General features: G+C 38.8%; 1 protein-coding gene across 10 annotated transcripts in view; it reads left to right on the top strand.

The window, feature by feature from the left end:
* The window catches only part of pcdh15b (protocadherin-related 15b), a 323,490-nt gene that overhangs the window by 242,219 nt on the left and 64,406 nt on the right, over nucleotides 1-16,865 (top strand). The window lies entirely within an intron of this gene.

Consider the following 16,865-nt stretch of genomic DNA (forward strand, 5'->3'; position numbering starts at 1 on the left):
TGATCAGTTGTGTCAAGCAGTTGCCAGTTGATGAGGTGCTGTTCTGATCAGATTAATCAGATTAGAACAAGCAAATATTGGTTTGTCCTGCTGGCAAATAAAAGAATTACAGCTTCAAAATTCAGGAGAAAATGACAATTTCGCACAGATAAGATCAACATCAATGAATGACTTCAAGAATTTAGGGATCCTCAGTTATTAAAAGGTATCAGGTTTAGCAAAGATTCAGACTCATGGTTTGACTGCCAAAAAGCAGAACAGTGACTTAAACTTTTGCACTTATAGCAAGAATTAAATAGAAAGTATATTTAATGCTTCTTCTGTTAGCATTTTTTTTGTCTGGTTTTATAATAAGATGAAATAAAACATGTCCTGAAAATGTATGCACACAGTTGATTATGTGTGTAGCCACTTTTATTTAATTCATTCATTCATTGTTTGTAACCCTTATCCAGTGCAGGGTCGTAGTGGGCCCAGAGCCTACCCAGAATCACTGGGTGCAAGGCGGGAGAGTCCTTCACACGGCAACACCCATTCACGCATTCACTCACACTCTCACATATGGACAATTTTGAGTTGCCAATCCACCCACACACTACCTGTTGTGAAACTGTGCCCCACTTTTATTTTGTAGATTATTAAATTAAATTCACATATAGGCCAACTATAGAAAAGCTGTTCAAAAGCATATTCTTACCTTAAAACACTATTGATACTCGTGCATTTAAATAAAGTGTATGTTAAAGACTCTTTACAATATAATTGTATTGTAAAGAGTCTTATTGTAAAGGCTCCTTTGGAGAACAGCAGAAATAGTTATGTGTGGCAAACTTGGGAAAGCTTGTGTGCTTGTTCAATACTGTTCTGCAAGGGATGTAAAGGATTTGGTCCACAAGCATACTCTAGATCCATGCTCCATTATTAGGGGTAATAGGGAAGGATGAAATATGTGCAGCTTGTTAGAAAATAGCACATGGTGGAACATGTGTATTATTAAAAACATTTTAGCTTGTATGGTACTGGGCCTTGGACCACCTGAAGAGAAAATAGACGTTAGAGCATGCTATACAGTGCCTTTCATTTCCTGCACCACTTAAAAACATTAGCGATGTTGACTGTAGGAGATACTGGCTATAGCCTTGTAATTCTTTGAATTTGGTTTTAAAGTGTTCCAAGAATCACCTTGCAACACTGTGATAATGTTTTTCTAGGGGGAACCATTTTTGATCAAAGATAGAAAGTCAAGATTTGTAAAATGGTCATAGAATTGTGTTTTTCTTTCCGTTATGGTTTGATAGTTGAAAGCCCTATAGCCTAGCAGCATGTGGAATATAACCCTTTACACTGATTGAAGCCTAATAAGGTTTACATGACTCATAGCTTTGCACATCCAAATGCATTATATTACTGTTCCCATTTGTACAATAAGGAAAACCATTAGAGAAAAAACAATGTTGTGTATAATAGGCTTGTGAGATAGTGTACAATATGAGTATCTTCTGATCATAGCCTCTAACCATCCCTGATTGACATTACCAATTAGCCACATTGCACAAACAAATAAAATATTTGCATGTGGAAGATATTTGGAGATAAAATATACAACAAAACTGAGTATATCACATCAAATTATGAAATTTACAAAATCACATTACAAATCACAAAATCACAAGTTAAGCAATTCCGAATATTACATTTACATGACAACATACATTTAAATATGTGGATATCCAGATTCAGGCTGTTTAATTAAGTGCAATCAGGTAAATAAACTATGTCCATGAGTTGCAGCTGACCTCACATTGTATAGTAGCTGCCATATTGGGTACCTATACATTACTCAAACCCACTCAAATCAAATAAAAAACTGGCATGTTTAAACATGAATCTTAGAGGTGACTCAAAATTATTTTGACATAGAAAGCCCTACTTGAGTGCCGAAACCATAATTTTATGAGCTGCACTGTGCCCTATGGAGGATGTAGGGAGACATTAGGGATTTGGACTTGGCTTCACTGCAGCGTGGAAACATCACTCACTGATCACTCACAGTTTCAGGCAAGAAGAACTACTTTATTAAACTTTAAGCCAAATCAGAGAAATAATTTAGGCAGAGAGTCATGATTAACATTATCCTTCAAAAATCTGTTACACTCTCAGAGCACAGGAAGAGTGGGGTCAGATTATTTACTCTGTAAAGAGGGGGACCAAAGAATATGTGGCTTGTGCCTGTAGTGTCTTACATGCAATAACATGATACTAAAGCTTGTATGCACCATCCAGGGTATGTTTCAGCCTTGCGCCCAGTGACTCCTGGTAGACTCCAGAACCACCACAACTCTGAACTGGATAAGGGGTTACAGACAATCAATGAATGAAAATTAATGAAGTTTGTATTTGATCTGTGTATGTATTACTTACTTATATTCAGTCACAATAGCAGCAAACTGCATTGAAGTATAAAGTGCTGACAGTTTTCCATTAGATCCTATGATTAAAAATGGTAATGTGGCTAACAGAATATAGTGGTCATTTCTCCTCATAATGCAACGTTCTGAGAACTTTTACCTTTTGACTCAAATAGGCAATGGGTGTCTGTGCTTCTGATTGATGTGAGGCTCTCTACAGCGCAGGGAGAAGAGCTGTGTATGAGATAAATATATATACATTTTTCCCACAAGTGCTGAGTTCTGTAACCAGACAATCAATCCCCAATGTCACCTGAGCATTTGGAATCATCCACTCATTACCTTACTAGTTTCTTACTAGAAACGTTTTCTTTTAAAGACTATCTGTAGGTTTTATGATAAATTTGCTTTGAAGTAGCAAAGAGAATGTTGCAGGTTTTGTTTTGGAGAAATATTGTAAGTTATTTTCCCCACCTCTGAGTATCACAGTCTAATCAGTGTTAGGTTTTGTTCCGTACAGTCTTTCTGGCGATTTCAAGATGGTGGAAAAATCGCACATGACCCCTCTTCTAGTGTCTCATGTTAATGCTTTTTTTTTTCTTGTTGAAGAGCCTTACGCATTTGAAACCGTTGTAAAATACACAGTATATGCACACCTATGACCTCACATCTGAATTTCATATTAATGCTCCACTGTATTAAACCCAGCCAGTTTTATTCAGCACTCAGTGAACCGTGTAATATTAGGCACAAAATATAGTGCTTTACAATGCTCAATTAAGAGCCATTTCTACTTTCTGCAACTTCTCCAATAGTGTAAGAGGCCCCTTCAAAAAGAAGACAAATATCAGTGCTGTTCTACTTAACATTAACATGTTGAATACACATGAACAGCATTTGTTTCATAGAGTTGCTGTGCCACATTATAATTATAATATAGTTAAACATTCGCACTCATGTTGCTTAACAACAGTGATAACACTGTTAACAAACTACATGGTGTGGCTGAAGAAAAGTTTATTATGAATATTTTTGTTTTGTAAATATACAAATATATACATTTGAACATGTATTTTATATTATTTTATATTTAAGGCAGTTTTATAAAAGCAATAAGCCACTCAAGACTGTGCATTACAATGATTTTATCAAGAAGAAAAACACTTCCCTGTGATTACATCACAGTAACACACCTCCTCTTGTGGGATATTGCTTTGTTTGAACTATCCTGTCCCCTTAAGGATTGCAGCATTTACTGTTGCTTACCAACATTCCATTCCAATTTAAACTGGGTAGCAGTGAATGTATGGTGCCCAGAGATTTCCTGACAACCTTAGTTGGACCAGAAGTTAGTATGTGGCCCTGGTAAAATTATCCATTTCACATTAAATGCTGCACTGTTTAAGGAGGAATGTAAATTTCTCACACAGAATTTCTATTGCACATACTCCGGTTTCAAATTTGACAGCATGACGGACAGTTTTGGATCCATTACAGTCAAGAACAGAAGGCAATGGAGGCATGCCATCCATGTTTAAACAGTCATTGATAAGCTTCGGTAAGGACACTGCCTTCTAGTACATTCAGCCTGTAAAGCTGTAATGGGATTGGATGAGCCTGCTTATTGATAAAACTCAAATATCCAGATTGCTTTAAATTATTACAGGACATGAAAGTTTTCCGAAATGCCATACAATGCCGCCTCGCCTTGCCATTATTCTTGAGCCCAGAAGCAGCATGCCATCTCTCCAACTGCATGACACTGACAGGATAAATTCAGCTGTTGACAACACTTTCTGCCCTGCATTTGGTGCACTGGAGCAGCTCAGGGCACGGGTCCTCAGTACAATGTCTTGGCGTGTGTGTGTGTGTGTGTGTATGTATTCTACTTATCATAGACTACAGGTTCATTATTATATGTTTATATATAAATTGAATATAACATTGGTAAATGCTTTTTTTCTGTGACATATCTTTAAGATGAGCATACTTTTTGAATACATAAATACAAAGCCTATGGCTTAAAGTTTGGTGGTTTGAATGTCACACAGTTTCTCAAGTTTGATGCAACTTTGCACACTTGCTTCATCATACTCTTACCAATACTTGATGCCTCACTCAGCCTATGCTACTCTCCCATAGTTGACCTGGGTTCAGTTTCACTTTAGACATTGTTTTAAGTTTTGAACTCTTATTGTTGTGTTTAATTCAGCATGGCTCCTTATGGCAAGGACATGTCTGGGAACATATGAAACCTAATATTAAATCATACCAAAGTGGAAATGGATAAATGGGTCAAAACTAATCAATACTAATCCACTAGTAACACAACTAAATTGGCTTAAAAACAAACGATAAATATTGGGGGGGGACTAATAAAGGAAGAAAAAAACAAATATAAAAACAAAAAGAAAACCCACTGATGGGTATTGACAGCATATTCTGTGGTCAGATAAACAACTGTGAAACATAGTGGAGGTAGTATGTTAATATTGGGCAGTATGAATTCCCTAATTCCAGTTTAAATTCTGTTTAAATGGATCACAGTAGATACTCTCTGTCATTTCTGGACTTATAATTTGGCCACACAGTTTTGGAATTTCTTCTTATTTAGAATTAAAATTTCAATGGTTAGGCTTATGGAAATCTCCTTGTACACAGCATTAAAATGTGCATAAGTAATTTGGTGCTGAGGTTAAATATTATCATCTCATTGCGACACTAATATAATACTGAAACTGTGGCAGTAATATCAACCATATTCCCTGCATCTTGCACAGTGTGTGAAAATGCTACAGATGAATGTGTTTGTATAAAAATATATTACTCAAAGCAAAAGTGAAGTAATTGTTTGGTTTCAAAAATGTATTTTTTTAATACTTAAAACCTACAGTAATCTCCTCTAACCAGTGAAGCAAAGCATGGCCCATGACAAGCTGCAGTAAATGGATAACAGATGACAAAGTGAAAATTTTAAATACAAATAAGATTCAATGAAAGGATTTTGCGAGTGGCAGTTTTCAAGCCTTGCACTGTTCCATTAGCCAACCAAAAACCTGCAGCCTGAGCATTTTAAAGTGCAGCTTATCCCATAAAAAGCACTTAATGAAGCCCCAGATACGTTCAGTAAATCACCCACTGTACAACTACTGGGTTTGTCATTTTGACGATCGCAGCAATCACTGTCTCGTTTTTTCTGCTTACCTCTGTGGATACATCTTTATTTTTCTCCTCAGTCTTAGCACTTCTGGCACATGAATATATATAAGACAAAGTTTTTCATCAATGGCAAGAAGCATTGAGTGCTTAATTTTGAACTTTTTCAAAGTTAAAAAGAGATTGCTTTTTATCTCAGATTCTTGTTTTCATTCATACGGGATATTAACTAAATGTCTGTTTTATTGTGTGATTTTACAACTCCTATCTGTGCAGTAGCCTGTGTCTTTAGCATCATATCTTATTTTTTGTGCATAATGTGGTAATAGGATTGTGTGAAACGGTGGGTAATTGTATAAAGAGATTACAGTGTAGGAACAGAACAATGAAGGAAGCGCACAAGCTTCTGAGGGAAAAAAAATTAAGCGGTCTAATTGTTTCATACTTTGCAGAGTTCAACGCAGAACAATCACATTAGGAAGGCTTTTTTTCTTTCAGAGTTGTTGTATTAAGAGCTTGCAAGACTCCCAGTCTATACGGCGTCTTTGTTGTGCCGATTATCAACATAACCAAATGGGCTTGAAAATGAAATACTAGAATTGTTTGTTACAGAGATAATTGCAAGGTCTTCTGAATTATTTAAACTGATTACTGCTCTTAAAATGGCATGTAATGTTCATTTGTTCATGTTTTTAATCCTTGTAATTGTTCTGGTATTTTATATTAATCATTTATTTTAAGCATAGCAATCCTAATAACACATTTTAGAGCTGGGAAATACAAGATGAGACATTGTATCATTATTAGAATGAATTGTGATAATATTTTTAGTACTTGTGTATGTAGTCTTGTGTATGAGAGGCCGTGTATCACTGTGATTTTATTATGGAGAAGGGTGTTTTTGGCATGACGTGAAGTGGAGTCTCAAGTGGCTTAATGCTTTTATTAAATGTTGGCCAACATAAAACATAATAAAATGCACAAATGTTCAATTTATTAATGTAGTCATCTACACAAATGTTCACAAAACTACTCTTCCGCCACAAAATGTAGTCCATTAAGGCAAAACAAAAAACAACATTATATATATATATATATATATATATATATATATATATATATATATGTGTGTGTGTGTGTGTGTGTGTGTATTCAGGGATTTTAAGTCGATATACTACATTTTCGTCCTCTTTCTGAAGGGACTTTTACTCTAAAGGAAGTTGCAGGAGCTGTGTTTTTAGCCTTAAGCTAGAAGCTGGCTGAGTAGCATTAACAATCTGTAGCACTATGTTTCTGTTTTAGGGGGCCTATAGCCCCCCTCCTGTTGCCATTACTGCAAGTGCAGCCCCACTCTCCACTCATTTCTATCATTGTTCCTGTTTTAGAGAGAATTGAATAAACCTGATACATTAAGTGTCATATTAGTATGGAATTCACTTGTGGTGTGTGTTTAGCTTGTATTTTACCATGTCTTTTAACATTGTATGATTGTCTCAGCCAATCATATTGTAGGACCAGTTTTTCTGTTTTATAAAACAGCATGTATACAACATTCACTACTACAGGCCACCATTAATGTCATATATTTCTTTCAAGCCAGAACCAATTTAATTATTTATTATATTCAGAGAATGTCAGATGTAAGATCTCTTGTTTATTAAACAGTAATTGAAAAAAAAGTAAAAACTCAGGAGTTTTCATAATGTTAAGGAAAATTGTCCATCCTTTCACTGTGAAATGTTTGAAATGTTTTTTTAATGACTCGTCAACAACAAATTTGTTAAAATAAAATATAAATATATATATATATTGGGGGGGGGGTTGTCTTTGAGGCAATCTAAGTAGTAGTTTGTTTATTGTTGTATAACTAACCACAACACTAAAACATTTTTCATGTTTTTCGCACTGCATAAAGAGACTTTTTTTTTCTTAATTCTGATTTGTAGTTTGAGTGTCCACGTTCCAAGCAAACAAAACTTGTTTTTATGTTTAGATTATGTTTGCATATATTGTCGTAGACCTATTGTTAAAGGTTTGAAACTTCACCAGCAAATGACAAAAACTGAGATGCATGTTCAGAGATCAGATTAGAATCTGAATCCACCTACAAATATGGCTTGAATCCTATTGGGAAAATAAGAATTTATGTGGCTTTTTGTTGTTCAGACTGCAGACAATCTGTACTGCTCAAATCAGATATGAAGAAAAATTGGATTTGAAGAAGACCTAAGAGCCCCCAAAACCATTGTTATGCCACTCCGCCCTTTAGAGTAGTTCAGACGTATTGCGAGCAGTTTGAGAGCTCTAGACCCTGCGCCAGGATGCATGGAGTACAGCACAGTGGAAGACGATTAGCGCCTTTCATTTGGTTTATAATGCAAAGTGTTTATAATGCTGGCTTGTTCTACCGTGTTGCACTTTCAGGTGAAACGAAGCAGTGCTCCACTCAAATGCCATCTGTCATGGGTTGCAGCACTCAGACCAGTCAGGCTGCAATTAGTTGAGTGTAAGACTCTTTCTCCCAAGTGAAACCCCCTCCCTCCAAATCCAAAGGAGACCTAAAATAATGTAGAGCTTTCTGTAGTCTCTGGAAGGCCTTTGCTCTGCAGTGAGACACCTGTAGGATTAGTATGCAGCTGCTACTAGCAGAGGGTCAGGCAAACAAACATGCCATTAGCATAGCGCTGCTTATTAGCATGTGCAGTCCCCTGTTTGTGTGCCACTATCAGCCAAGCACACCATCAGAAACCTACTTAATTAAAGTAATGAGAAGGCATGAGCAGCAGTTTAGGCCAGTAGATATAAGACAAGTAACCAGGAAGGTGTTTACCTTGTAAACTAGGTGGTAAATTCAAGTTTACAGTGAAAATTGTAGACTCTTAGAACTCTGGTGCCTGAAGGTTGCAGATTTTGTTCTGACCCCCCCCCCCACCCCCACCCCCTTCACACGCAAATAAATTGTTAAATTTCTGCAGTTATAGCAGTCATTCATCGAAATATATGGAAGTGTCCACCTATTTGTGCACACACAGTTTGTATAATCTCCATATAAGTCCATGAAATGAAACTGGACACTCCATGGAGCAGCTGAGCGTATGCCTGAGGCCAACATCAGTGTATAAAGCATTGAGCTGTGGGGCAGTGGAAGTGCTTGAGGGATGGAGCACAGTCCAGTACCTTTGGGAGAAATTGAGGTGAGGCTTGTGAAAGCGATGGGGACTTGAGTCTTAGTCTGTGTCCACGGACTCAACTTGCACTCAAGATTCGGGACACGTGAACAATCTTTATTTCATGGTATTATTATTGCCATTCTATTATATTTATTTCTTTGTAATTTTTTTAAATTTATTGTAATTCATTCGTGCTTGTTTGGTGATCTGCGTTCAGTTCCCTCCCTGCCATGCACAATGATGAAACAGCCATAGATAAAACAGCATGGACCATGGCAGCCTATTTGACAACAGACGCGGTAAACATGCCGCGTGAGGCGCCACGCTGTGCTAATCTCCTCTATTAAGCAATGTAGCCAGTCACGCAAAGCAGGGTTGAAAATCGGTCCGTGCAGACCTCTACTTACAATACAGATTTGTTGTTTTTTTTCTTCAGACACTGAAAAATGTTATACATGAGATGCTGCATAGCCAGTTAATAATTAGTCAAAACTGATGCTCAACCCCATGTATCCTGTAGTGAAGAAAAAAGTAATAGCACAGATATGGCAAAATACAGCTGTAAATTTAAAACAAAGCTTCTTTGTGTGTTTCTACACATTGCTTTGAAACAATTTTTGTATAAAGTGACCATACAACAGATCAGTTTTGACACTGAAGTGTGTGCCAGTGAATGATAGTACAGTACATTCTTTAAACACATAAGGAATAACAATACAGTGTTACTGGCCGGACTTGAGAAACTTGAGAATTAACTTAGACTTGCATGAGCATCTCTGGTTTGTGATCAAGATATCATCATCTAACCTCCTTAGTACCTCCTAGGGTTGGGCAATATAATAATGTCCGGTGTGTCCAATTTCTGTTCTGTGTCTGTCTAGTCAATACATTGTCAAATGAGCTTATTCATTTGCATTTAAGAGAGCCACAGTGTGGGGGCACTCTAAGAGTTCATCGAGTGGTGAAGTTGTTTGGTGAATATGAGTGAGGAAAAAAAAAACACAAGACCAGTAGTCCGTTCTAGTTGTGACTTTAGCGCAGAGATGAGGTAGAAGGGAGACAAACAAAACATTCTGAAGACCATTTACTGAACGTTATGTCACATATGTGCCTTTATCCTCTAAACATGTGATTTGAGTCTCAGCTCACTGGAACACGGTATGTGTTGTGATGTTTGTTAGCTCAAATAACTAAGCCTAGCTGGCCAGCTACGGTTAAATGCAGCAGAACCTCATTTTTTTCATTTATTTATTATTGTTAGTCTGGCTCAAGTCACTCTCTCATACACTCTGAGTTTTTATTGTCACCATGTGTCAGTAGCTCAGCGGTCGGTCAGAATCGCCGCTGCACGGTTGTTGTCAGATTGGTTTAATATTTATTATATGATTGATTTAAAAAGTCTGTGAGGAGTGTGGTGTGTTCTCCCTGTGTCTGCGTGGGTTTCCTCCGGGTGACTGTCTGTGAGGAGTGTGGTGTGTTCTCTCTGTGCCTGCGTGGGTTTCCTCCGGGTGACTGTCTGTGAGGAGTGTGGTGTGTTCTCTCTGTGTCTGCGTGGGTTTCCTCCGGATGCTCTGGTATCCTCCCACAGTCCAAAAACATACGTTGGTAGGTGGATTGGCAACTTAAAAGTGTCCTTAGGGGTGAGTGTGTCAATGAATTTGTGAGTGTGTGTGTTGCCCTGACAAGGACTGGCGCCCCCTAAAGGGTGTGTCCCCACCTTGTGCCCAATGATTCCAGGTAGGCTCTGGACCCACTGCGTCCCTGAACTAGGTAAGCGGTTACAGAAAATGATTTAAAAAGTCTGTGAGGAGTTTGGTGTGTTCTCCCTGTGTCGAAGTGGGTTTCCTCCGGGTGCTCCGTTTTTTCCCACAGTCCAAAAACACACGTTGGTAGGTGGATTGGTGACTCCAAAGTGTCCATAGGTGTGAGTGTGTGAATGTGAATGTGTTGCCCTTTGAAGGACTGGCGCCCCCCTCAAGGTGTGTTAAAATATACCTCTGTGTTTGCTACTTCCAATGTATTTGACCTTCAGTCATAATGTGAAGCATTGTACTTTGAGGACCACGGCAAAGCAGCTGATTGCAGCCACATGTCAAGGCAAAGCCGCAACTGGACCCAGAAATGGTGAAACGTCACGTGTGGTGTCACACTTAAGTAGCAGATACCAGTGATTTTGCCGACCGCCCTCAGCTTGTAGAGAAAGTACATTACTTTTCCTGATGTTTTAGGTTTTTGCCATGGTATCGTTATCGAGATATTTAGGCAGGTATCGTAGCGAAAGTCATGATTTTGGTATCATGACAACACTAGTGTGAGTGTGTGTTAGACTGGTGCCCCCTCCAGGATGTGTTCCAGCCTTGTGCCCAGTACACACACCTCACTTCAAAGCTAGATAGTTGCAACACATAGCAATTAGGCTTATGACTTCCAAGCTATTCCATCCCTACAGATTACGTCGTATTGATGGTTATTGGCAGGATGTAGTACAAATGTTCTCAGCAGATGTATACACTGACAACCAGACAATATTTTGTCTAGAACAGCAGACTGTTTGTGAAAACAGGTAGAGTCACATAATGAAGTGGCTTTGGAGTGTAATTTCTCATTAGTGACATAGAAAGGTCATGCTTCAAGTGTTGTACAAAAGACCTCATTTTTCGTGATCTAGTATAACTTACAGCAGCAAATGAACCATGTGAATGAGCATGGGGAGTGAAGGCAGTGCCTCGGGATACGTTCAAATCCTCAAAGCCTCCTCAGAGTTTGCGCAGTGTCTGTGTGGCATCATCTACCTTCTTCAGCAACAATCAGGAGCACTCAATCAAGCATTAAATATATTATCAGCAAAACAAATTTGCAGGAAAATTGTTCAGTTCTTGGTCTGTTTGTCTTAGAACTCAAACGTGTCTAGGCTGAAAATTCATACATCCTCGGTATATAGAATCTATGCATCACATTTAACACAGTGGCCTATAAAAAGTGCTTACACTCTTAGAAAAAAAGGTACAATAGAGGTATCTTTAAATGTACAACTGTAGTATTAAAGTCCAGTTGTGTTCCCTAAAGGTAAATTACTTTCTCTTTGCTAGAAGGAGAGGTGAATATTTGTAAGCTTTCATTATAGAACTGTGTAAAACAAAAGCAAATAATATAAGTCCTGGAGATGAAATGGGGCGTATGAAATTTACACAATTTTAACATCTACAAATATAATAGAATAATGTACAATTGTGTTTTCTGACTGAAGGTACAGGATATGTAACTTTGAGGATACCACCACAGGGACAGTTGTTCTGACAGTAGACACTGTTCCACAATCAGAAAACTATTGTATGATTTGGAAACATTCAGTGTTTGTGGAAATCCACCCTGTGCATAAAAAGCTTATTTACATAGGACACATCATATACATAAAATTTACATGAAACAATAATTTATGCTGGTGTTTGTGTTTCTCAACACCATTGTGGTACTTCAGGTAGTTTTGCTGCCTCCCAACTTCAGTGTCTTAGGGCCCTGGGTTCAGTCCCTGCCTCCGGTCACTGTCTGTGAGGAGTTTGGTGTGTTCATCCGGTGTCTGTATGGGTATCCTCCCGCATTCCAAAAACATGTCGGAAGGTTGTAGATTGGCTATGCAAAATTGTCCATAGTTGTGAGTGAGGGAGTGACTGGGTGAGTGTGTGATGCCCTGTGATGGACTGGTGCCCTGTCCAGTGTGTGTTCCTGTTATGATTTTACTGTTATTGGTGATGTTGGCAATGATTACCAGTGAGTTAATGATTTTTAAATGTTGCTAGGGATGAAACCGAAAAAAGAAAACTTTGAGGGTGAAATATAGGTGTGTTCAATTTATGTAGTGATTGATAGATGAATAGATACTTTATTGATATTGAAGGGAATATATCTGCCAGTAGCAGACATAGTAGAGTTAGAATTCACAAAGTAAGTAAGGTACAATATACATGGGAATAAACGGTAACACTAGGAACAAACTATGGTGTTGACCATAACTACATGTAATACTAATACAAGTACTTCACAAAGCCTAGCTATATGAATATATAGAAATAGAAATAGGCAAACAGTAATGCAGAAATACATGTGCAAAGAGCTGCAAGTACATAATGAATAATATATGAATATATAATAATTAATAAAGTGTCTAGATGTGCAGTGAAGTGTTAGGGAACAGCTAAAATAAACCTATGTACACTGAAAAATCACTGGATTAGGAACACCAACCTTGTATGTACACTCATTTTTCATTTTATTAGCTCCATTGTCCATCCAGGACCACTTTGTAGTTCTACAATTACAGACTGTTACTTTGCATACTTTCTTATGCTCATTACACCCTGCTCCTTAATGGTCAGGGCCCCCACAGGACCACCACAGAGCAGGTAGGATTTGGGGTGGTGGATCATTCTCAGCGCTGCAGTGATACTGACATGGCGGTAGTGTGTGTTGTGCTGGTGCGAGTGGATCAGACACAGCAGTTGCTGCTTGAGTTTTTAACCACTCTGTCCACTGTTAGACACACAAACTTCACTGATGTAAAACCTTTTACATCTTGTAGAGACAGTAGCTCATCTGTTCCTAAACATTTGGTGGACTATTCTCAATCCAGCGGTAACACAAAGGGCTGTAAAAACTCCAAGAGGAATGCTGTTCCTAATCCACAGTCTGTCCATTGAGCAGCTCTGTGACTGCAGCCTGCCACTGAACCCAACTTTTTTTTTTATCACAATGATGTGCAGTGGGTGACCATCATCATACATAATGGAGAGCAGTTTGTTGAGTATCCTTCTCCCAGCCACCTAAACCACGGCACCCAGCTCCACACCAACCAATCACCCCACTCACCTGACCAGCTACTCCAGTAACAGCCCGTCCTTCTTTTTAATGCTTCCTCCCAAGCGCACCACAACATAAAAAGAGACCGCTGGTAACCACAGATTGAGAGAACATCTGCAGTAGCTTCCTACAGATGTTAAAGTAGCCCAGCCTCCTCAAGATCAGATTTTGACCCAACAGATCTTTGATGAATAAGGGCCAGTGTGAACTTAGGCTAAATTTGTAACTCGCATAATGGTTTTAGCACGATCCCATTATATTTTAATGTCTGTTCGTAACCCTTTGACACCCATTGTCATATCCTTTGCTGTTTATAATTGCCTGAATTGCTCAGAGTGATGTAGCTGTTTGCCTTTTATTATTTTAATGATCTGACACAGATTAATCATCTCGCTGGCACTTTTTTCTTAAATGACTCAATCAAATGAGATGAGGCACTTATCCATGCTTTCATTCTCGTCAGTCATTACACATGCATAAAGCTTTAAATATTTTATCTTCTAAATATGCTTATCTTGTTGTGGGACACTCAGTGGCACAATGGGTAAACATCCAAAAGAGTGTTATATATGTAAATGAGGTGAAATGCTCTCTAGCACAAGAACAACAGGGCGTTAGTATCTACTACAGCTTTCAAGTGGAGCGTTTTGATTTGCTTTTATTTTCATTTGTTTAAGCAAATCCATCCACTAGAATGCTTCCAGTGCCTGGAGCCTCTGTAGCACATTGGGATAAAAACAGTTTGAAGACATGTTGCTTCAATATAAAGGGCTATATTATAAATTTATTAGAACTAATGAATTTCTAAATCAATAAATTGTCCTAGAAAACATATTTTCCAAGCAGTCACTGGCAAAACTGGAACTAAACTGTGCTATTTAAGTGCTTCTTAAATTTTCACATTACAGCAGCACACTTTTCACATGCTTTCAATTTAGTTCATTAGCACTTGAAATTTGTTTGGAACTTTTTTTTGTAGGTTCATTTGTTGATTTATTGTAGTATATTTTGTAAGGCAGGCATTCTCATTGCATTAGCTTTGAAGAATCACAGCTTTAATGACTTTTCTTATAATGGTTTCTGTAAAATCATCAGGCGATTTATATCCTATTTTTTCATTAATCAGCTACTATTTATTTTCTGCTTCTGCATGGATATCGCTAGCAATCATAAGCCTTGCGTCTTTATGGTTTATTGGTGGCCAACAATGGTATGTTTCAGGTAGTTTTTGTAGCCACAATGTGTGACATTATTATTGGAGTGCATTCAAATGAGCAGAAAGAGAGAGATTAGTGGCTAAAGTAGCTTTAACCCATAGTTTTAATGGATATAGACAGAAACAAAATGCGTTTTAAATATGGTTGTCAGTATACATTTGTCTGTAACTGCTTATCCAGTTCAGGGTTGTGGCGGAGCCTACTCGGAATCAGTGGGAACACACCCTGGAGGGGGCACCAGTGATTCACAGGGCGACACACTTTCACTCACACACTCACACATATGAACATGTTTGAGTCACCAATCTACCTACCAACGTGTGTTTTTGGACCGTGGGATGAAACCGAAGCACCCGAAGGAAACCCATGCAGACACAGGGAGAACACACCAAACTCCTCACAGGCAGTCTCTCATTCACTCAGTTCCACTGTCCACCGGAGCACTTTGTTGTTCTACAATTACAGACTGGACACTCAGTATACATTGTTTGCCCTCATTCACCTTATTCTTCAGTGATCAGGACCACCACAAAGCAGTTACAATTTGGGTGATGGCTTGTTCTCAGTGCTGCAGTGACACTGACGTGGTTGTGGTGTGTTAGTGTGTGTTGTGCTGGTGCGAGTGGATCAGACATAGCATTTGCTGCTTGAGTTTTTTTTTTTTTTTTTTTAAAAGCCCTCAGTGTCACTGCTGGACTGAGAATAGTCCACCAACCGTAAACATCCAGTCTACAGTGTCCTGTGAGCAGCGTCCTGTGTCCACTGATGAAGGACAAGAGGAGAACCAGCACCATGCATCAACAGATGAGCTGCTGTCTCTGACTTTACATCTACAAGGTGGACCATAGAGCCAAGTGTGGCTCACAGTGTAGACAATGATAGGACACAGTGTTTAAAAACTCCAGCAGCACTGCTGTTACCAGCAGTTATTCCACTCATACCAGCACAACACACACTAGAACATCACCATCACATAGGTGTCACTGCAGCACTGAGAAAGATCCACCACCCATCATACCTGCTCTGTGGTTGTCCTGTAAGGGTTTTAACCTTTGAAGAGCAGGGTGAAAGGGACAGCAATAAAGTATATAGAGCAACAAATTGACTATTGCCACTTGGTTAATATGTACAATCATTGACCATATACACAGGGGAAAATATGCAAGCTAAATTGCTAATTCTTAAAACTCTTTACAAAATATAGGACATGGAGAGACTTTATTGTATGTACATTATACTCTGGAACATTAAGTTTCACTGTTCACTGTGGCAGAAATTAGCCAAGCTGCTGCAGCCCCTCAAGCACATATTCACTGAATGAAACAGCTTTAGTGGGAGTTCTCCATAGACAGAACTCTCCAAAGGAATTGCAGTGCAGTGTGAGCAGCCCCATTACAACATGCTATTTAAACCTAGTGTTTTAATACAGTGTCATTTGACTTCATCATTTGGTCTCCAAATAATGATATAAAATAACGGTACATGTGGCTTAACCCAGCTGCTGCAAATAGATGAGCTTGTTAACGATCCAGTTAGCGGAATCAGGTGCTAAAAAGCAGTGAAGCATTGAAAATGGACAGAGGCTTTTTCTGGAGCAAAGCATCAGGGAACTGCTACACTACTAAGACACTCACAGACCTCATCCTCTCTTCATGACCCTGCTGGACATTTTCTAATTGATTGTGCTGACCCTCAGACCCCATGTTCTGACTCCCTCCTCCAGCGGAAGAGGTGGTGCTGGAATGTCCTCAGCGAAGCAGGCAATTGCGATCTGTGAAGCCATAGCGAGAGTTAAGTACTCTGCATTGCAGAACGGCAAGTGCATAATAACTACACAACAATCTGTGTATTGCTGTGTTCTACCTGAATGGAAATTGTTTTTGGACAGGAGAGGGAGAATTCACTCCCCTCGCCAAACCCCTCTGACCCCCTGCCATCACCTCTGCCCCCACTGAGTTAACCAGGATGAGGCTTGCCCTTTCCCTCTTGTTCAGAAAGGACAGGCGCAGTATGCCACCTGGTTGCCAACAGCACTGATTGCAAACAGTTTGAAAAGGTCA

Source organism: Hoplias malabaricus, chromosome 3 (assembly GCF_029633855.1).
Source record: "Hoplias malabaricus isolate fHopMal1 chromosome 3, fHopMal1.hap1, whole genome shotgun sequence".
NCBI classification, from domain to species: Eukaryota; Metazoa; Chordata; class Actinopteri; order Characiformes; family Erythrinidae; genus Hoplias; species Hoplias malabaricus.